Source organism: Stegostoma tigrinum, chromosome 6, assembly GCF_030684315.1.
Source record: "Stegostoma tigrinum isolate sSteTig4 chromosome 6, sSteTig4.hap1, whole genome shotgun sequence".
In the NCBI taxonomy this organism is placed as follows: Eukaryota; Metazoa; Chordata; class Chondrichthyes; order Orectolobiformes; family Stegostomatidae; genus Stegostoma; species Stegostoma tigrinum.
The window spans coordinates 79,374,781-79,397,193 of NC_081359.1; the positions used below are offsets into that span (position 1 = coordinate 79,374,781).

General features: G+C 40.1%; 1 protein-coding gene across 7 annotated transcripts in view; it reads left to right on the top strand.

Moving 5' to 3' along the window:
• Nucleotides 1–548: 548 nt before the first annotated feature.
• Nucleotides 549–22,413, top strand: part of LOC125453689 (microtubule-associated tumor suppressor candidate 2-like) — a 403,189-nt gene continuing 381,324 nt past the window's right edge. For 5 of the 7 annotated variants that reach the window (XM_059646692.1, XM_059646691.1, XM_059646695.1 and 2 more), the window contains exons 1-2: nt 549–702; nt 1,272–1,333. The gene's annotated coding sequence lies outside the window, so the exon portion shown is untranslated. Of the gene's footprint in view, nt 703–727; nt 861–1,271; nt 1,334–22,413 lie in introns of those variants that run through there. The other 2 variants (XM_059646694.1, XM_059646693.1) reach the window with 1 other exon arrangement.

Here is a 22,413-nt window from a genome sequence, read left to right on the forward strand (position 1 = left end):
AGAATATTTACTGAAGATTTTCTGATGAAGGGTCTAGGCCAGAAACGTCAGCTTTCCTGCTCCTCTGATGCTGGTTGGCCTGCTGTGTTCATCCAGCTTCACACTTTTGTTATCTCGGATTCTCCAACATCTGCAGTTCCTTTGTAATGCTTCAATCTTGGCTGACTGCTGTCTCTTAGACATCCACTTAATGGGGGCCTACACATCTCTCATCTCAGTGATCCCCCTCACCTCGTTTGTTCATCTATTTAGGATCATCTTTATTTAGTAAGTTGCTCAAGTTTGTACAGGGGGGAACTGCTTTAACATTTTGAATGAACTTGTAGTTCCACCTATGTGGTTGAATCCACTAAACAATGTCTAATCTCTCACCAAGTTTCATGAACTTTGCACTCATATCCTTATATAATAGTGACTGAACCTGCAAAATTCATGCCCTAATATCAAATGCATTCTTTATCCATGACTTCATGGAACCTTGAGTAAATCGCTAGGAGACGCTGTTGTTCGCAATTTGCTTTGCTGCATTTGTTGGATGGAGGATTTAGCGCGGACCGAGAGGGTACGAACTGCTGCCGATCCGATTGAATCCGGTCCGGTGTTTGCAGTGCTGGCTATCGGGGTTTGCATGTGATAGCTCTGCACCGGAGCGCAGGTAGTTCGCTGTTCTTTACGCTGATCTCAGCTCGCCCATGGTGCAAGGTATGTGTACACTGTTGTGTTGAAATCCGAAAGGAAGCTAGAGTCGGACAGCGAGTACCGACGTGTGTAAACGGAATCGAAGGTTACAATCTGAGCAGGGGCAACATCTGCACAAACACCAGAGCTGTCAGCTGAGATGCTTTGTGGGCAGACATGCAGTAAGTGTAGCAGTAACTCTTCCCCCGTTCCCTGTGTCATTTATTGCAGGGAAGCACTAATTTTGCCTTCCAGTCGTGTTTGCAGTACACAGAGATGAAATGTGGCCGATTTTTTGCATCTCGGATTTTCTGGGGAGAACCGCAGTTTCAAAATCGCAGTTGATTCTCTGCAAATATTGAAAAGTTGTATGGGTTTCGAGAAAGGCAGACAAAAGCACAGAGGAAAGCCTGAAGAAACACCTTTGTGATTATTTGTCTTGTTTTACTGATATTGGAGGGAAAATAGCAGGAACAGGATCTTTAATAATACTCAGCCCAGTTATTAGACGCTTTGATTGTGTCCTATTAAACAACCTTTTGGAGTTCCGACAGTCAGCTTCAACTCCAATAATATATTCACTTTTGTTATAGGAACAATATATTGTTTAAAGATCGTGAGACTTCTTTACCGTTACACATCCTTTCTACTATTGGTAAGTTGTTTCTTGTCACTTCAGTGTGGGCTTATCTGCATTTTGTAATGCTCATGAAACTAATGTGTTGTACCGACTGTACTTGAGATATAAAAGGCTCAAATTATCTAATACTTCAATCAGCAACTCTGACCAGATGCATTTGGTTTGTTAGGGAATCGCTTTTATTCTGGTAGGTGTTGGTCATGGTCCGTTTGCATGCTGTAGCTTCAAAATAAGAGGTCGTTTGGCACAGCGCTAGTGTAGCAGTTTTAAAGGGTAAGTGTCAACACGTTTAATTTTAGTGTAGAGATGTTAAATAAAGAAGTGTTAACTGTGTAGCTGTAGTGAAGTAATGAAACATTGAAATAAAATTCTCAAGTGGGATCATTTCACAGCTGCATGAAATGTCCAAACACTGTCCAATAATGAACACAAATATATAACGTTTTTCTGACTTGCTGAACGCTTTAGTTCAATATCGATGTTGGTAGAAGATTTAATTAAAGCCATTGACATGTCAATGACTATGCGCACAGGTCGTATGGTAGTTGTATAAGATGTGATCAATGTCGCACCTTTTTTTAAAAACTTTTACGGAGACTCTGTTCCACCAACACCAGCCTAGGAATTCAGATAACTGTGAATAAAAAGTAATCTATTCCAATAAACAGTCTTCTGATAGGAGCTTCCCAGAGTACTTTCAAAGGCTTCTCTTTTGGAAATATTTCAGGTTTATTTAAAGCTGTCGACACAGTGGTTCAAATTTTTTTTAAAAATTGTGGCTGTCCACAGTACACAGGTACACAATATACTTTGTGCCAGTCTTTTCCTTACAGAGGAGATGGGAAAGTAATGGTGAGTCACTCTGGGACACTTTCATCCATAGTTTATCCAGGTAAGCACTGACAACAGCTGGAAGTAGTTCAGCTGCCCACCCACTTGGCTTCGGGATATGTTAAAACAGAGTAACAGATTCAGAAAATGAAAGAGAAGAAACAAAACATTTTTTAAATAATAGCGAATTTCCACTCTATGAAGCAAATTCTTTTGAGGTACACCAATAATCAGTTTTGTATGCAAGTAGAGACTTGCCTCTTCTCTCTCCTTCAGTATTAACTTCTACACCGTATCGGAAGTTTTTGTCATAAAAGAAGTATATGTTCATCTGATGTTCCCCGCTTCCACTTCCCATCAAGCCAAACCTCCCAAGCTGTTTTTCACCATAGCTATAATCCCCTTTTATCTCTGGTTTAACTCCCATATCCAAATTTGCCTTCATCAAGTTTATCTCATTCGTGAGTCCATTCATATCAACCTTCTTACTGAAGCCAGTTTCCTTTCATACTCTCCATGCTAGCTGACATTATAAATGGGCTGCTTTCCTTGAATACCGTTTTGCATCATTCAATGCTGCCATCATCATTCTGATTTTTTTTGAAAAAAAAACAAATCCATCCTCACTTACTTTGTCTTTGCAAACTATTTCCCCAAATAAAACCTCTATGTTCTCTCCAAAAATCTTTAACATTTGAGCCACATACATACTATACAAAATTCTGTGTGAATTTCCACAACTTATTTTTCTGTCCCATAGATCCATAGTAAATTGATTAACATTTTTTGAGCTGTGAGGCAGAGTTTATTGATAAACAATTCAAAGTTTTTATTTATTTTTTAAGTTATTCTAGTATTTCCCATTAGTCAGGAAATGCTGACGGAGCACAGAGACTTCAAATGAAAGGAACCTGTATCATTTATAAATTTTGATTTACCAGGGTGATAGAAGTACAATTTTCTTTGGTTATTCAAGAAAGTTAGAAAGATGATGGAATGGTCTGCCAAAGGTAGTGGTGGAAGCAAGTACATTTTTCTCATTTAAGAAACATTGAGACAGGTTCATGGGTAGAATAGGTATGGAGGGCTATGAGACAAATGCAGGCGGATGGGTCTAGTTTAAATTGTGAAAACTGGGTGGCATGGGCAAGTTTGGGCTGAGGGCCTGTTTCTGTGCTGTACATCTCTATGACTCTGTTAAAAACTCAATTTAGAACACAACTTAATTCAACTCCTACTATATTAAACAATGGAGTAAAAATGGATAGTTATCATATTTTAGCTAGTGTGATGCAATGGAGAGAGGGTATGTTAACATGCTGTCACTAAAGGCCCCTTTTAAAAGAAAATCTTCTGTTGAAACAGATTCCAACTGCACTCAGTTACCAAATGGGAATCAATGTCAGCAACCATTTGAATTCAATTTAAACTTAAATTAAGAAAATGCAGTGTAAACATCCAAAGCCCAGAAGCACCTCTGAATATCACCTTTCACTTGGCATAAATTAACTAAGCAGCCAGATTGGCCAGCAAGTCAAAATATCTTGCAGATGTGTTTTTGTGAGGAATATAAAATAGCAGACAATTAGGTTCTCTTCTAAACCTCTCTTAGGTTGATAGATTTAACTGCCACGAGGTGAAATGCACTAGAGAGAGATGGCTTTGGCAACCCTATTGAACTTGGGTCCTGGTCTCAAACAAGAGTGACCCTCTGTTAACAAGCCAGCTTGTGTTCATGTACCTTGAATGTGAAGGTACATTCTTGCCATCATTTGAACTCTCCCTTATACTATAGACAGCCATGTGAAAAATTGTCCATCACTCATGTTGTATATATTTATCTTTGCATTAGGTTTATGAAACTTGTGATTTAGTGAAATGATAAACTACTAAGGAAAGTAGCTTAGGATGAAACATCAGCAGTCAAAATGGAATGGATACCTGCCTTCAGGCAGATTCAGCACAAATATCATGCCATATTTTGAGTACAATGTCTCCAAATTGGTTTAGAATGACTTGTCAATTTGTGGTCCAAAACTGATAGCTCCAAGCACGGGAAAACTGTGCCCATTTTGTGCTCTCTACTTATTTGACTAATTTATGCACGCAGCTAGTGTGAACCACTCTATTTATTAGCTGCATGAAATAGTTCCAAAAGTGTAACTCTCTGCTTTTGTTTAAAACTAACCTGAACTTTTTAAAGTGGAGTATGTTGCGACTTGAGTGGATGCTGGCAGCCTTACAAGAAGTGGCACTGACTTGGAAAACGGTGAGGTATTGGACAATTCGTGAGGAAGTGGTTTTGTGATGCTGCATGGAAGAGGTTGGTTAAGAAGGTGGGAAATAGAAGAGACGTTCTGTAATTGCATGTAGCCACAGTCAAACACATAGTTAAAGGGCATGAGAGTGATAACATTGAAGTCAAGTGAAGCAGAGTCATTTGAATGCAGTGTCACAAAAATTGCAATGGTCTAATAAGTGGGTCAAGGTCTGTGAGTGGCTTTTCAGTTGTCACATATCCTACCAACTTCACATTTAGCCCCACAGTTCAATGAGACCATGTTCAAGTTGCCTCACCAACCACCTCAGTATCAACAATCTGTCTCAATCAGGACACATATCTGTTACTGAAAACTGTTATCTCACTCCCATACACTTAGCACTGCCTTAATCCTGGAACTTGCATCTCAAAGTGTACTCTCAGCCATGACCTTTGCTGAAACATTTCCTGCTTTCTTGAAAAGTTAGATGTATATTACAGAAAACAATTTTGAAGCTCAAAGCGGACTTATACCACCCGGAAAGTGCACACAAGAGCCCAAATTCTCACTTGCACAGTCTAAACCATGAAGTACAAGTAAGAATATTTATTTCAATGCCAAGTAACCTATGGAAAGAGAAAAGGAAAGAAAATAAATATAGAATTGAGAGAGAGACACATGAAGGGGACAGAAAGAAAGGTTTAAAAAAAGATTTTTAAAAAAAATCCACAGTAATAATTAAGATCTGAAGGAATGAGACTCCATGATTGGAAAATTAAAATTTTCAGTGACAGAGGATTTATTTAATGCTAATTGAAATTTAACATGCAATTACAAAGTCACTTAATTGATAGGCCATAACTTTTTTTGGCATGTTTAGTGGATACTTAGCATTTAATTACCACAATCTCATGCCTTTCCATGTATTTCAATGCCAGGATTCTGCCAAGATGAAGTTGCTGTGTGATTTCTGTTCGATAACTGTGAACGTGGCTAGCCTAGCCGTTGTTTTTACCACAGAATCTTGGTTATTATATGTTAGCAACATTTTTGAGAGTCAGTCTAATCTGGATTTCATTTGATGGTTTCATTTATTTTTACATGTCCTCCTGATTTCTTAATGTAGTAGGGAAGGGATGCACACGGTGACATCAATTTACCAGGTGTTCTTCTGTGGCTGCTGCTAGACAAGTGCTTTCTGTTTTCCTGTATAAATGCTTACCCAGATATTATTGTGATAATAGGTTTGCAAATAAGCCTGATCATACAAATAGTGTACTCCTGTTGTTAAAAACAAAATCCCATTTAAATTGAAGGCAGCCTGTTTTGAATGTTGAGATAAAGCAGAAAATGCTGGAAATATTCAGTAGGTCTGTTATCTTTTGTGGTGAGAAACACAAGTCTTCAGAACAAAAGATATAAGAAGTTATATTTTCAGACAGTGTAAGCGGACAAGGTGTAGGAAGAATAAAAGATCTGTAATAGTGTGAGTGGCAAGGCAGATTAAATGACTAAAGGCCTCCTGGTATAAAAGCCAACAAGAGTGCTGAGATAGTAGTATCTGCCAATTGCTGGAGAATCTGAGATAACAAGCTGTAGAGCTGGATGAACACAGCAGGCCAGGCAGCATCAGAGGAGCAGGAAAGCTGATGTTTTGGGTAGAAGGGTCTCGACCCGAAACGTCAGCTTTCCTGCTCCTCTGCTGCTTGGCCTGCTGTGTTCATCCAGCCCTACACTGTGTTATCAACAAAAGTGCTATTGGGTATTGTAAAGTGATGAAAGATGTGTGTGGATGAGGAGTGAATGGATAGCTGTCTGAAAGTGAAGAAATAAAAAAGAAATTAAACAAGACTGCACTAGCATAAAAAAGAGCACGATGGAGGCAGAGCTTATGACTTAAAATTGATGAAGTCTGTGCTGAGTCCATAAGGCTGTAGAAGGAAAGGAGGTGCTGTATCTTGAGCTTGCTATCAACTTCATTGGAACACTGTGTCAAGTCAAAGATGTAAAGTTCAGATGGGAGCAAGTTGGGGAATTGAAACCACATACAATAAGAAGCTCAAGATCATGTTTGCAGCTTAATGGAGGTATTCCACAAAGGGGTCAGTCAGTCTGCATTGTGCCTCCCCAAAGTAGAGAAGATCACACTGTGGTCAGCGAATACAGCGTGCTAAATTGAAATAAGTAGAAGTCAATCGCTGTTTAAATTGGAAGAAGTGCATTTGGCCTGGAATATTGATAAAGGATGAGGTAAATGAACTGGTACTATATCTCCTGCATCTCCATAGGAGAGAGAAAGTGGGAATGACTTCTTCATACTTCTGAAAGTGGAGTGGAGGGGGTGCTTCAGTGGTGGCATCATGCAGAAAGTGATGGAAATATGTTGTCAGAAGGTATCATGAAGACATAGGGTGGGTGGGAAGGATAAAGGAGGAAGGATCTCAGGGGATATTGGTTTCCATGAGTTGGTGAAGATTAGGATCCTTCTGAGGTGTAAAGGAATTAAAATGTTTTTGCTAAAGCATCAAATGTGGTGAAAGATGAGATGAAACTGTGGAGCAGGGCGCCTTAGAGATAGGGTGAGTTGGTATTCCTTAAAGAAGGGCCCAAGAATATGAAAAAGGTAGTGCCTGACATTTGAGAGTGCATCTTAGAATGCAGCAAGAACAACAAATCCTGGAGTTCTGGATATCTTATTGTCTGTAATGATATCATGAAGAGTGGCCTTTTAATTGAAATCTGTGAGGAATAAGTTGAATTTGGAGATAGCTGCTGGGGAAATACTCTTTACTTTGGGTTTTGACTTTAAAGATAACTACTTGAATTGTTTAACAACAGAATTATGATAGTGTACAAATTGAGGATAAGGGCTGTTGAGGCACAATGCTAGTGTCCCTACCTTTTGAACCAGAAGGCTCAGTTCAAGTCTTACCTGCTCTCTTGGGTTGAAAATGTTGATTTTTTTTAAAAAAAAATCTACAACTTCAAGATATCATAACACTTAAATCTTATTTTTGGTGTGCTTCAAAGTGGGCAAATATTTTTTACTACACTAAATAAAACGAGACTGTGTGTTTTCTTTGTGTCGAAAGACTCTTTATCTGATGGATAATAAGAAAGAAATTGCCATGGTTCCTCCATAGTCTGAAATTGGTTGACATGTTTCTTGAACTTAAGTTCTTTTTGATTAAAAATATCTCTTCAGTTGAACTTTTGGACCCTGAGCAGAAAATACAAGTGATCTTCTTTCAGTCTAAGCAAGCTTTTCTTAACCTTTATGTATCACTGCTTAGGCCTTATTGTGTTTAGTTCAGGGCAATGTGCTTTAAGAAGAATGACATGGCTGTACGTAGACTGCAGAAGGGAACTCTTCTCAGAAATATCAGAGATGAGGAACTTCCATGTTATATAGGAAAACTATAGCTGGTGTTTTCTTCCCCCAGTGGAAAAGACATCTTTGAAAGAGGTGAAAAAACATGCTTAAAATTATGGGAGATTTTGAAGAGCAAATAATGAGGAGCCATTTCTTTGGCACAAGGGACAGTCAACAGAGGACACAAGTTTATGTTAATTGGCAAATGAACCAAAACAGCAAAAACAAACCAAAACAGTTCACAATGCAAATTATACCCCTCACCTTTGTCTTATTTCTTAAATATGATGTGGGTGCACTGACTGGGCCAGTATTTTTTGATTTCTTAGCAGCCGTTAGGGTGGGCAAAAAAATGTTGGCCTAATCATTGATGGCATATCCTGTGCAGAAATAAACAAAAGGGCTGGAGAGAATACCTTTTTGTATTGTGAGTTTCTGCTGATAGGGATAGCAGCAATTTCAAGGATGTTGGATGCAGATGTATTTGTAATTTTCAATACAAATAGAACATGAAGAGGACAGAAAACAATGGCAGGGCTTTGGAGAAGGGCCATGGGCCAGGGAGTTGGACTAATTGGATGGGCTTTTCAAATAGCTACCACAGCGCTCACGGGTAACCTGTTCTTTGTGTTGCATGACTCTATGAATATTATCACCACTTTACGTAAATTTGGACAAAATATTTTTTCCACTGTGTCTGAAACAGCAGGTTCCTATTATTTTGCAGTATATTCAATGCCAGGTAGAAATATTGGGCTGAAATTTACTGGGCACTTAACAACATGGGAATCGGCAAGAAAGTTGGCAAAATTGCATGAGAAGTCCAGCGAAGAGTTTTTAATGTTGAATGAAAAAAGCCTGGTTTTCCAACAGAGTGTTGAACAATGAGACCAGATTCTCAATCGTGAGTAGCGAAAAGTTTGTTTGCATGTATTAACATCTCATTAGTTTATATCATCTCATTGATAAGCAATTCCCTATTCTCTAACCCGCTGGATAAAAACAAAATGGCACCAGTAGCTGATATGAAAGCCAGAGTGGTAATCTGGTAACTCCTGCTTGCTAAATAAAAATCAAAAGCATTGCGGATGCTCTAAATCAGGAACAAAAACTGAATTTGCTGGAAAAGCTCAGCAGGTCTGGTAGCATCTGTGAAGAAAAAAATCCGAGTTAATGTTTCGGGTCCTGTGCCCCTTTCACACATTGAAGCGTTAACCCCAATTTTGTTTTCGTTTTTTTTTCTTCACAGGTGCTGCCAGACCTGCTGAGCTTTTCCAGCAACTTCTGTTTTTTTGACTCCACATTGCTTGTTTCTCTGGACCTCCATCTTGGGATACCAGTCACCAATATCTCGAGCATGTTCTATGGATAATCACAGCATGGACCTACTGTCTGTAGATATTGCTATCTGACACATAACCACTTCACTGTACTCTCAAGGTACATCTCCAATATACTTGCAAGACCATTCTGCGCCTCAGTGCTGCACTTTGGAGAGCACCGGCAACTTTCTTTGCAAGGTTGCTGCCAGGACACTTTACAATCGGCAATAAACTCAGTTTATGGATTGTACCTGGCATATGTCAGCACTCCTGTCTTGTTGCCTTAGCAGTCATTGACGTTTGCCTGCTTGGATGCTCTCTGCCTCTCTGTCTTATCTTGCTTTTTACACTTGGCCCCCTCAGCCTGAACTTTAAGGCTGGCAGTTCCTCTGTCTTGACTTGTCTTCTCATGCAGGCACAAAGCCAGGTTGCATGTCATGGTTGACAGCTGTCATTGGTCAAGAGGAGAGCATGTATATGATACCATGTTATGCCAACCTCACCACGTGCTAGCAACTTACATAGTCTGTGCGTACTTCAGTCAAATGGCCTTAACTCAATGTCTATGCGGAATAGTCTTTAATCTGGACAAGGGAAACACCTGCAATTAGGAGATCCCAGCACAGTAAGTCAACGTTAGCCTACAATATGAATCCAAGGTCTTGGGAACAATGAGCTGGCAGCTCAGGGCAGTCAGGATCAAGATCCTTTCCTTCTCGTGGGTGATAAACTAAATATTGGGTATCTCCATGCTGATCTTGCATCTCTGAGCCCTATTGTACACCTGGAACAAGGTTAAAGTGGGAAGGCTGTTAAGGACTGGAGAAACTGAGAGAAGGGTGATGAGGTGTCCCAACAGATTGAGTTGGCAATGCAGATGCTATACAGGGTTAGAAGTGTGGGGGATTTGGAGTGGTTGAGAGTGAGCGAGAAGGGATGTTGCATATGACTGAGCGTAGTAAAGCATGAGCCTCGGTAGGAACAGTGGAAGTGATTGTTTAACTGTGAAGTATCGTAAAGATTTATGGAGCAGAGAAGGTAATTGAGCTTTCTTTACAGCATTGTGGGCATTTTTCTAGAATGTGGATCTGGGTGACAGCCTCATACCAGTGTCTGGCATTGTGCTGTCATTTAGTAGTCCTGAGGAAAGTGGAGTGGCCTCCTTTGCAACGCAATACTCAGCGTGTCCTCCTGAGTCCTGTCCGCAAAGTGGAGAGCCAGTGTTCCTTTGACACATCCAGGGGAATGGCACACACAGTGCAGGACAGTTCTGGACTGTCAAGAGGCCCTGACGGTGGTGAATACTTCTACCCTATGGCAAGTGAGAGAATGCGTGGGGTACTATAGAGGGTATAGTGCACAGGTAATGAAGTGAGTCTGGGAAATTCATGCGAGAAAATTCACCTGGCATTGAGAAACCCTCTGTGAAACTTGTCAAAATTTACACAGAGCCAATTTCTTATAAAACTCTGTCCAACATTTTTTATATGACCGCAGGCCTTGACAAGGTGTTGAATTAAGGTTTTAAGTATCAATCATGAAATTTATTTATTTTCATTTTATTTCAACTTTCGTAAATGTCAAATTTGTTTCGTAATTTAGAAATATAAAGGGTTTTTCCAGAGAAGTTTAAATTGCTTTGTTTTATCTGAGGCACAGAATATTAGAGTGTTTGAGCACAATTGAGGCTTGTTATGCAGTCAGGGAATGGACAATGTCTTGGCAAAGCTCACCATTTACCTTGCAGCCTGAAAATTCACAGCAGCCTTTTTCTTATTTTTGTCAAGGAACTCCCTCAAGCTTGTGTGGAGATTACGCTGGCTTTGCACACACCAGGCGCAATGTCAGGAGGTTATCAATGCTCTGGTGCATTTGTTGTGCTTTGCTTGTCTTCCTGGAGAAGCAGAAACGTTTGTCAAGGCTGTAAAGTTCTGCACACTATAACAAAATTCCCAGTAGCGTTGTCAACTATACTTATACTACAATGCAAGTCACCTCTAAAATCTAGTGGTGTGAGGATGTGAAAAGTATTTCTACTCCTTTAACAGGCTGGAGATCATTGTGTACAATGTTAACAGTTATAGTTAAATTCTATTTGTAGTTTAATTATTTATTCTTCATGTATGTACGCACTAATCAAAAGCAACTTACATTTATATAGTATGTTTTAATGTCAGGAAAATATTCCAAGACACTTCCCAGGAGAGCTATCAAATGCAGTTTGATGCCAGGAGATTTATAATAAGATATTTGGGTGAATTTAAATTGCGGGAATTGACAGCATTTCAGAATCAGAGGATCCCTACAATGTGGAAGCAGGCCATTCAGCCGATCGAGTCCATCACAATCCTCCAAGGAGCATTCTACTCAGACCCACCCTCTACCCTATTCCTGCATATCCTACCCTAAACACTATGGGCAATTTAGCATGGCCAATCCACTAGCCTGCACATCTTTGGACTGTGGGAGGGGAAACCAGAACACCCAGAGGAAACCCATGCAGACACGGGGAGAATGTGCAAACTCCACACAGACAGTTGCCCAAAGCTGCAACTGAACCTGGGTCCCTGGTGTTGTGAGGCAGCAGTGCTAATGGCTGTGCCACTGTGCTGCCCCTAAATTTGGCGCAAACCTGCCATCTTCCATAATTAACTGCAGTGTGTTACACTGTGTGTGAACAACCCTGTCTCAAGATGCAAGTTGTCAATTTGAGTAAGTTGATAGTCATGTTCTTATGTTCCTATGTTCCTATGCTCATTACTGCACTATTAATATACCTTTTGGAATTTAACCACATAGTTATTGGTTTCCTAGGTGTCAAGCGTCTATCTACTCTAATCCCATTTTCCAGTACATGACCTCAAACTTTATACACTATGGTGTTTCAAGAATTCAAGCTTTTATATAAACACTTCTTAAAGGTTTTGAGTGTTCCTGTCTTTAGCACCCTTTCAAGCAGAAAATTTGGCTATTCAGCACTCTCTGGGTGAAATATTATTTCCTTAAATCCAGTATGAACCTCATACTTCTTGGCTATTGAGTCCTCTAATAAGGGGAAGACTTTTTTCCCCTATTTACTCAATCAATGCTCCTCATTATTTCATAAACCTCATTCAGACCCCCATCTCAGCCTTCTCTGCTCCATTGAAAACAGCCCCAGCCTATTTCTGCTGCACCCTCCCTAATGTAATCACATTCTTCCTAAAGTGGAACACTCAGCTTCAGACAGTCCTCCAGCCTTGGCCTAATTGTGTACAGCTCTATCTTGACTTCCCTGCTGTTGTACTGTTGATTAATAAAGGCAAATATCCCATTTGCTTCTTCAACCACCATGCTGCGCTGCCTTTACGCACCTGTGGATATGTACACTAATGTCCTTCTGATCCTCTCTACTTCCTAGGGTCCTACCATTCATTGTGTATTCCTTTACCTTATTAGTTCCCCCTAAATGCATCACCTCACACTTTTCAGGATTAAATTCTATTTGCTGCTGTGTGTCCATCTGACCAACACATCTATATTATTCTGTAATCTAAGTTCATTGAGGATATGGTGACCGAGAATGCAGCAAGTAAAGCCAAAAGAAAGGGAAGAGAGTGGGTTCACAAACTGAAGGAACTGAACTCAACATTAAGTCCAGAAGGTTGTAAGGTGCCTTGACTGAAGATAAGATGTTCCTCCAGTTTGCACTGACTGTCACCATGTCCTCTCTCCGCCCACCACCCCCTCACTGTAGTGGGACTGTCTGCTCTTTCCAGTTTGGCAGTTACACGCACGACTGTTCTGCCAGTCTCACGTTCCAATCATTTAATCTGCACTAGCAGCAGCCTTTGTCCCTCCCCAGCACTCCACCATACTTCCCCACCATAGCATAAATGCTGCCTCCACACCAGCTCTGATGAAAAGTCACCTCAACTCGAAACGTTAGCTTGCTCTCTCTCAATGGCTGCTGCCTCACCTGCTGTGATTTCCGGCATTTTTTATTTGTTTTCAGTACAGATTGCAGTGTCTGCAGTAATTTTTCTCCTGATTAGATCCCTGCTGTGACTGCTAAAATGTGCTTGTCTCACTTTGTTTTGGAGCGTGTGAGAGACAAGTGAAGACTACTGCCTGTGCAGGGGCAGACTGGGTCATAAGGCAGGCCGTTGGGTATTGACTGAGAGTTGGACACAACAGTAGAGAAATCAAAGCATTTTGGTTCAAGTCCCATTTTGCATGCCCTCTTTTACCAACTCCTCTCTTTTATGTGCCATTTACAGTTCCTCGCTTGTGACTAGCAAGTTTCATCCACCTGGTATGGAATAGTAGCTCCTTACAGCTTCAGAATTATAGACTTGTTACTGAAACAAAGGACAGTCTTTGAATGTATTCACTCCATTTTGTCACTTCCTTGAGCTCTGCTCCCAGTTTTTCAACCTATCACATTCCGTGCTCACAACGTCGCTTTTTAATACCGATGTTGAAATTGGTTCGTATAGAAAGCTGTCACGTCCACTCACACTAAATGTTCTGTGAGTGCTCTGCCACTTCGGACAGGTGACCAAAAGTTTGGGCAAACAGGTGGTTTCTAAGTTTGACTGAAGAGGAAATGGGGCAGAGAGACAATGGGAAGAAACTCTTGAGCCTGAGGCCTGGGCAAGTAAAAGCACAGTTGCCAGTGATGAAGCTATAAAAAACCAAGAAACCACAATAGGCCAGAATTGGAACAAGGCAGCTTCCAAGGATGGAAGAGCTGGAGGGGATTAGTTATGGACTGTGGCAAGGCATGGATCAATTTGGATGCAATGTGTGAATTTTAATACTGAGTTTAGCTGGTCCAGGTGCCAATATAGATCAGAGCACAGTGGTGACAGGGAGGATATCCAACTGTTAAAATGACTTTTGGGAGACCAAGGAAACCAGTTCAGAGTCCTAAGTATAATTAGAAGCATGAATATAAAATCATAAAGCTAGCTGTTGTATCTACTTTTAAAATGCTGAAACAGAAATGGAGATCTCGTGATCATTTTCCCTGCTGCTCATTTTATGATTTAATATGGAACATTTTTGTTGTTTAATAAATGCTGTATAATTATGCAACATAGAAGTGATTGCAGCTGAAAATTCACAAGAGATATGTGCATGTAGTACTTGTAGAACTTTAGCAACTACTCCAGAAGATGGTATCACAGCAACAGTAAGGAAATATTTTACAAAATTTGAGAAAACTACTGTAGTGATTGATGACATTAACTCAATGAAGGAAATAAGTTGTTCTTTACTGGCATGGATTGTTTTTGGTATATGATAATATTGTGTAAATATTTCTTGCTTTTCAATTTTGAATTATATGTTACAACCATGCATCATGGCAATCATATCAGCAAGACTGAAATGTCTGACAACCTTTATGACAAAGCAATATTTCATTAATTTAGTTTTGTATGCATATTATGTGTATTTTAAGATTTTGGAGAACAAGTGATAAAGAGCATAGGAGAAATGAAGTGATAAATCATGGTTACAATCATGTATGTAATTAATTTGAAAGAAACCTTGTAAACTTACGTGTTTGAACAAATAGTCAATAAAAGATATGATTATGCTTAAGCCCTGTCAGATCATTATTACCTGAAAGATTAATTCTGTTAACAGGTGAAGATTATTTTATGGGCTATGCATAATGGATATGGTGGCTGCATTGCGTTGCTGTTTGTACATTAGATTAGCTACCTTCAGGCTTCTGTATGGAGGCTTCAATGATTGATCTTTATGCTTCCATGATTATGATACATGAGCTAACTATCGTTGGTGACACATGCTTCATGTAAATATCATCATTCTACCTGAAGAATCTAACTAATTGTTCCATATTTCCACTTAGCCTGAATTGTATCTTTAATTTCTGACAAATCTTTCCTTACTGCTGACTGCCAGCAACCCCCTCTCCAGAGCTGATGACAAGTCACTGACACGATGATGACAGAGAACTCTACAGAGGTTATAATGTTGCACGGATTATCATTTAGAATGGATTTGACTGAAACAGTTTTGGAGTGTGATGCCTCATTCGGATCATTCAACATTCTGGCAGACATCCTGTTATTGCAAAATTTGTCCTGTTTTTGAGGAATATCTGCTACACTCTCTATGCACATTATACTGACGTAGTTCCTGCCTTATATGCTGTGGGTAATTGTGCTTCACCCTGTTTAGCTGGTGGTGTCAATTCTTCTGAGTCGGTATATGCTTCTGCTTAGGGGCAATAAGCAATATTTGTGAAGAAGGTGAATTGTCCCCTGAGCAGTGCAAGGAATGTAGGAGCAGGAGAAGACCATTTGTGCCATTGAGCCTCTATGCCATTGTGCTAAAACTTGGCTGATCATTCGTCTCAACAACATTCTTCTGCAATATCCTCATATACTTTTATGCCTTAGTGTTCAGAAACCTATCAATTTCTGTCTTGAATAGGCCCAATGATCTTAGAAAGAAAAGTCTTGGCCCATGAATTTGATATGGTCAGTTGCATCATGTTTGAATCAGGCGATTGGGTCTTGTGCCTGGTTTTGCTTTGCTGAGCTCAATTGTCATAATTTGCAAGGTAAACATGATGAGTATTAAGTAATGATTTTCTAGTGGAAATCCAAAATGAAAATGGGAGTACAATTCTGATGATTCTTGTAGATCAGTCTACACCCCTTAAAAAAGCTGACATTGTTTAAACATTGCAACACCAGACTGTGTGCAGGAATAGGAAGTCTTTGTTTTACTGTTTCATTGGATGTGGGTGAGATCACTATAAATTGCTCTTAGACCGTAAGGCCATAAGGTATAGGAGCAGAATTAGGCCATTCAGCCCATTGAGTCTGCTTCAGTATTTGATCGTAGCTTATATGTTTCTCAACTCCATTCTCTTGCCTTCTCCCTGTTATCCTTGATCCCCATACAAATCAAGGAACTATCTATCTCTGTCTTAAATACACACAATGACTTGGTTTCTACAGCCTTCAGTAGCAATGAGTTTCACAGTCAGCGCCCTCTGGCTGAAGAAATTCCTCCTCGTGTCAGCCCTAAAGGGTTTCACTCTGAGGCTGTGCCCTCGTCTAGTCTCTCCTACTGGTGGAAACATCTTCTCCACACACACCCTATCCAGGCTTGTCAGTATTCTGTGAGTTTCAAGCAGATTCCTCAGCTTCTAAATTCCGTTGAGTACAGACCCAGAGTCCTCAAACATTCCTCGTGTGACAATCCCTTTATTGTTGAGATCGTTCTTGTAAACCTCCTGTGGACCTCACCCAGATAATTTTCTAGGGAGTGGGATTTAAATCCTGCCGTGGCATGTTAATTGAATTCAATAAAATATTCTGAATTTAAGTGTCTAATTATGAAGTCATTGTTAGGAAAAAAAAATCTGGTTTATAATACCGTTTAGGAAAGGATTCGTGACTTCTGGTGCAAAGCAACATGTTTGATTCTTAACTGGTCTCTGAGCAATTAGGAATGGGCCATAAATGTTGACCCAGCTGGTGATGCCCATGCAAATAAAAAAACAACTGAAGGTAGGCAGTTTACCTCATGAACCATGTTCAGATTTAGCATGATATGTGATGGTAATGTTGAGGGAGCATATATATTTTCGCATATATATTTTCACATATATGACAGTTGATGGAGAGAATGTGAACATATGCTCACAGAGACCTTGGACTAGATTCAGCCTCTGTTTCTATGACAGCATTAAAACAAACTTGCATTTATATACTGTTTTCAAACACTAGTAAGAAAATCCACAGAGACTGGGTGACCAAAAACTTGGTCAAATGGAGAGGTTTTAAGAAGTGTCTCAACAAAGAAGAAAGAAGTAGAGAGGAATAAAAGTTTTCAAGGAGTGAATTCTTGAGCTTTTGGCTTAGGTAGCTGAGGTCTGTCTGCCTCTGGTGGAGCGATGAAGGATAAATATTAGAAATGTACAGCAGATCAAAAAGAGTTCAGAGATTAGGAAAGGTTGGAGGGTTGAAGAAAATTACAGATATGGGAGTAGGGAGTGATTTGGCCAAAAAGATGAACATTTCAATGTGAGATGGCACTGACTTGGAATTACCCCATTGTAGAAAATAAATGCCTTCGATATGGGCAGTACAGTTTTATGAGTTCACGTTTGCGGAGTATGGAAATGAGAGACTAAACAGGAGAGCTTTGGAATAGTCAAGTCTTGAGGTAACTGAGACATGGATGATCATCTCAGTAGCAAATGAGCTAAGGCAATCTGTGTCGTCTTCATGCATCTGCTGTAATACTCGCATGGGTTGGATACAGTCATGTAGTGCTGGTGAGGATGGGGCATGGGTGAATCACTGAACACAACAGGATACTTAAGGCTTCAGAGCCATGGGACCCTTAACTAATGATACCTGCCTAAAAAGAATATTTGAGAAATATATTAATGTTCAGGCTCTGAGCTTAGCAGTTGAGGATATGTAGCAACTGTGACTATGAAGCTTGCAGCTCGTATTTGGACCAACATCAAAGGAAGCTATTGTCCCTTGTAGGCATCAGTGGAGCATATGACAGCAACACTGAAATCTGCAGCCATCTGCTTCCTAAAAATAATCCTGGAACCAGTGTGTGCTTCCTGTTTCACAGAACCGCAAGCTGCAGAATGAGGCTAGTTTCCCCATCTAGGGAATGGGTTTGCAAACCCTTATCTCTTCAAGACCATCAAGATCTGAAAGTTGCCATCGGATATTGCAAACCTCAGGTCAGTGAGATGACCAACGACGGAGGCATGCTGTGTGAGGCGGCAGATTCTGAGAACAGCAACATATTGACCCAATAAAATATTGGGAAGGTTGAAGCTGTTTTGCATGGTTTTCTGCTGAGCTTCATGCACTGGCATTTGATTCTGTCCAAGTCACTGCTTAAGATGCTGTTGCTATCAAAACAGCTCTTCTCCATGGTGCAACTTGAGGTGCAAAATGACCTTCAAACTTCACATAGTTCCCACAGCAAAGACTGTCTTCCTTCATCTCGGTCACATTCCTTCCATACTTCAGCCCAGTTGCTGCTGAAAATCTTATGAATAACCTTTCCAGCTCCGGATATAACTGTTCCAATGTTCTCCTGGTTGACCTGTCATCCTCCAATCAAAATAAACACCAGCTTGTCCAAAATGCTGCAGCCCGGATCTAATCTTGCAAGTCACAACTGTTGTTTCTGCCCGTACTCTTTTGGCTCCTGACATCTTCAAATTAAAAGACTTTGGCCAGGATGTTTTGCATGGCTCTCAAAGAATTGGCTGGACCAAGTACTGCCTTTCAAATCAGCGTCATGGCTGTTTAATGCTCCAAGTGTTGTTAATTGGACTGTGACAGGACTCCTAACTCTAACTTGAGTCAAAGTCCTGCCTCGGAGAGTTCTGACTCGCCGGCAGCTCTGTGGTCCCAGCAGCAACTGTGGTAAGAACTGGGACTACAATCAGCTGTCAGACTCCAAAGCCTGGAATCCAGGCTCTGGTAGATGCAGGTGAGAAAGGGGCTTGAGGTGAGGTGTGGAGATGGGAAAATGTCTCCGAGCAGGTCAAGGTGTGAAGCCTGAGAGAGATGGGTAGAAGTGCCATGCTGGTTTGATGGCGGGGGAGAGATCACCCATGGGTGGCAGATATAGGATTCTTTTGAGTTTTTTTTTGCATTTTTGCACATGATTTGCTGTGTTATGGCCCATGCTTTCAGCTACTTCCATCTTGTCACTTAAATTAGATTATACTGGCCTTTAGGACAGATTCCAATTTAATAAGAAATATAGGTTGTCATCTGTAGCTGGTTAGTTTTGTTGGATAACCCTATACTTTCAACTATTTGGGTCCTTCAGTCCAGGCAAGTCTCCTTCCCACTCGTCAAATCATTCCTCCTAATGCTGTTAGTTCTATAAAAGCACAGCTCCGAGAAAAAATTGAAATATATTGCCTGAAATTTGATCTTTTTTATTCGCCCTCCAAGCTTTCAGTTTCTTCCTCCCTGTCATTTAAAATAGATTATAGTAGCCTTTAGGAAAATTTTACATTTAATAGGAAATATAGGTTGTCATCTGTAGCTAGTCGATAGTCATGCAGCTTCACATTATAATTTCATTTAAAGGCTCTGTTAATGAGAATTTATTTGAGCTTGATTATGCAGATTAGATGCTAGGTTTGAGGAAGTAGAAATATATTAGCTGTTGAAGGATTAACAACTGAACAATATATCTCTACTTTTAATGAAACAATAGGAGCTTTTTGCATTTACGTTCTCCTTTTCAATATCTGTGACTACGTAATTCCAGTTAATGTAATATGTGACATCAAACGGTCTAAACAAGGAATTCAGATATCACTTTGCTGAATTTTATATCTTCATATTAAAGGGAAAATTATTGCACAGATAGCAGAAAACTTATTACTATATATTCATATTATGACACAAAGGTACAAGATTAGCAATTCTATCACATTTTAGGTTAAAAATTTCTTGATTAAAGGAATAGTTCACAATGTCTATTAAAATGACCTTCTAAATTATTATTTTAATTTAACTTATCATGAATTTGTTTTAATTTTGAAATATGCAGCATTGACATATGTAATTGCATCTATTTTCTGTTAATATGTTGTAAGGATTATGCTAGCTGGGGATCATTTCTATTCCGCTTTGGGCAGTTCAATTTTTAATGAACAGTGCTATTTAGTGCCTGCTTCGTGAGGGCCAGGATGCTAATTAGAAGGGGAGATGTTTGGTGGTTATACCACAAGGGATATACACTCACCACTCCCCAATTTTACAAACAATGGAAGCTAGTATAATTATTATTATCTGGGGGTTGCAATCTACTTTGATGTAATATGCAAGGATAGAATCATTAACATTGGAGCAGGCACAGTGCTGTAAATTAATGCTTACTTTGGTTGTTTAGGTAGGCTGTTTGCTGATATGAAAGTCATATATATATCTAGTTTCAAATAAACTAGGGAATTGAAATCCTGGAGCCCTTGACTGACTTTTTTTTTGCTGTTTATTGAGCTGCATTGGCATGCTTTGCTAAATAGGGTCTTAAAAAATATTTTTGATTCTTAACCAATGTTAGAGGAATTACTTTGAAACAGTGTTTGTTCTTTTTGTTTGTATATCAGGAGAGTGGAATTGAAAAGGAATTATAACATGACTGACTTGCTGCCATATCAAACTGGTTCTTTAGACAGTTGTGGTCAATGTATGATTCTCATGCTATCTTGATTGTTAATGTGTAGGTGTAGTATAATGCTCTTTGTGTTTTTTAAATGTTTATTTGTTTATATAAATGAGATAATGATTCACTGTTCAGAATCATTGAGTGAGGGATGTTGGGCTGTATTATTTTTAAAATGCTTCATACACCTTAAAAAGTGTGTTAGAGTTTGTTTGCTATAAACACCTTTCTTTAATTTTACCAAGATGTTCAATAGGAAAAATGTAGTTAAGCTTGAGAGGGTGCAGAAAAGATTTACAAGGACATTGGCATTGGAAGGTTTGCGTTATACAGTGAGGCTGAATAGGCTGGTACTTTTGTCTCCCTGGAGCCTCAGAGACTGAGGGCTAACCTTATAGAAGCTCATAAAATCATGAGGGACGTGGATAGGATGAATAGCCAAGGTCATATTCCTAGGTTAATAGAGTCCAAAATTAAAGGGCGTAGGTTTAAGGTGAGAGGGGAAAGATTTAAAAGGGGATCTGTGGGGTAATTTTTTTCAAGCAGAGGGTGATATGTATATGGAAAGAGCTGCCATGGGATGTGGTGGAGGCTGGTACAATTAATTACAATGTTTGAAAGGTATCTGGATGGGTATATGAACAGGGAGAGTTTAGAAGAAATCTCCCTCCTCCTCTGATGCTGCTTGGCCTGCTGTGTTCGTCCAGCTCAACGCCTTGTTAACTCAGAGTTTAGAAGGATATGGGCCAAATGCAGGCAAATGGGACTAGGCCAGATTGGGATGTCTGGGTAGCACAGATGAGTTGGACCAAAGGGTCTGTTTTTGTGTTTTAGGATCCTATGGATCTGTGATTCTATGAAATTGATATTCAGTAATGATATATTTTTAAACAGGCAAGAAACATATGAGGACAATTTTTAAAAAATACTAGATTGTCAGGTTGGCTGTATAACAACATAATTTGGATGGAATTGCTTTCAAATTCAGAGTGAAATCTTTCTGAAACCTGAGATCTTGCCTGCCCACAGGAGAGACTGGCGCTGCCACTTGTCTGGAACGCCAGCTGAACCACAAACCAATCAGGCTGATGAGGCCACCAGCAGGCAATCCCTCTGAATCAAGGCCCAGGGTGTGGTGAGTGATGCAGAGAGCTTCTGGTTAATCAGAGGCTGGCAAATCTAGTGCTGTGACAGACACAAGGGAGACTGATGTTGATGTTGGAAACGCACTATTGAAGTCACAGGACAGAGCCAACCCGAGCCCCATGTAAGTGATATTGGAAGCGGGTGGGGGTAGATGTTTGTGAATCCAGGGTCACATGGGAAGGGGCAGCCATAGATTGAGGGAAGCTTCACCCAACAACCCCCCCCCCCCCCCCCACCCCCGCTGCCTCCCTCAAACCTCTGGAAGTATGTAATAAGTTAGCTGTGCATGCAACGTGGTGACAGGCCTGCCTGCAACTGGGCTCAATCCAGTGACAACAGGATGAGGCACTTCGGTGATCATTCATAGCCTACTTACAGGCCTCAGTTGGTGAAGAGGTGGGAAGGTTTGGGCTTTCCAATCCAGAACTTAATGCTGGTGGAAGATGGCAGGTTTCGGACATCCATCATGCTGAATAAAATGCCCCTCATGTTTCCAAGCTCATCACCAGCTGGAGCAGAAGATTCCACTCTAAATTCCTTCACAAGCATAATTTATATTTGTAGAATGTGAGTGTCACAAGAGTAAGTTAATTTGTGATTCAGTTTTAGTGTCCGTACCCCTCTGCAGGACATTCGGGATTAAAGGGATGAAAACAAAGTTGCTGGTAAAGCTCAGCAGGTTTGGCAGCAACTGTGAAGGAAAAATCAGAGTTAATGTTTTGGGTCCGGTGACCCTTCTGCAGAACTGAGGAAGTTAACTCTGTTTTTTTGCCTTCACGGATTGCCAGACCTGCTGGGCTTTTCCGGCGATTTTGGTTTTGTTCCTGATTTGCAGCATCTGCAGCTCTTTCGGTTTTTACTTGGGACTAATGTCCTCACCTCAAGACTCAATAATGTAGTAATAGAAGGTGTGTGATAGTAGAACCTAATAGGTTTATAATCAATCTGTAAATCTTTCTGATATGC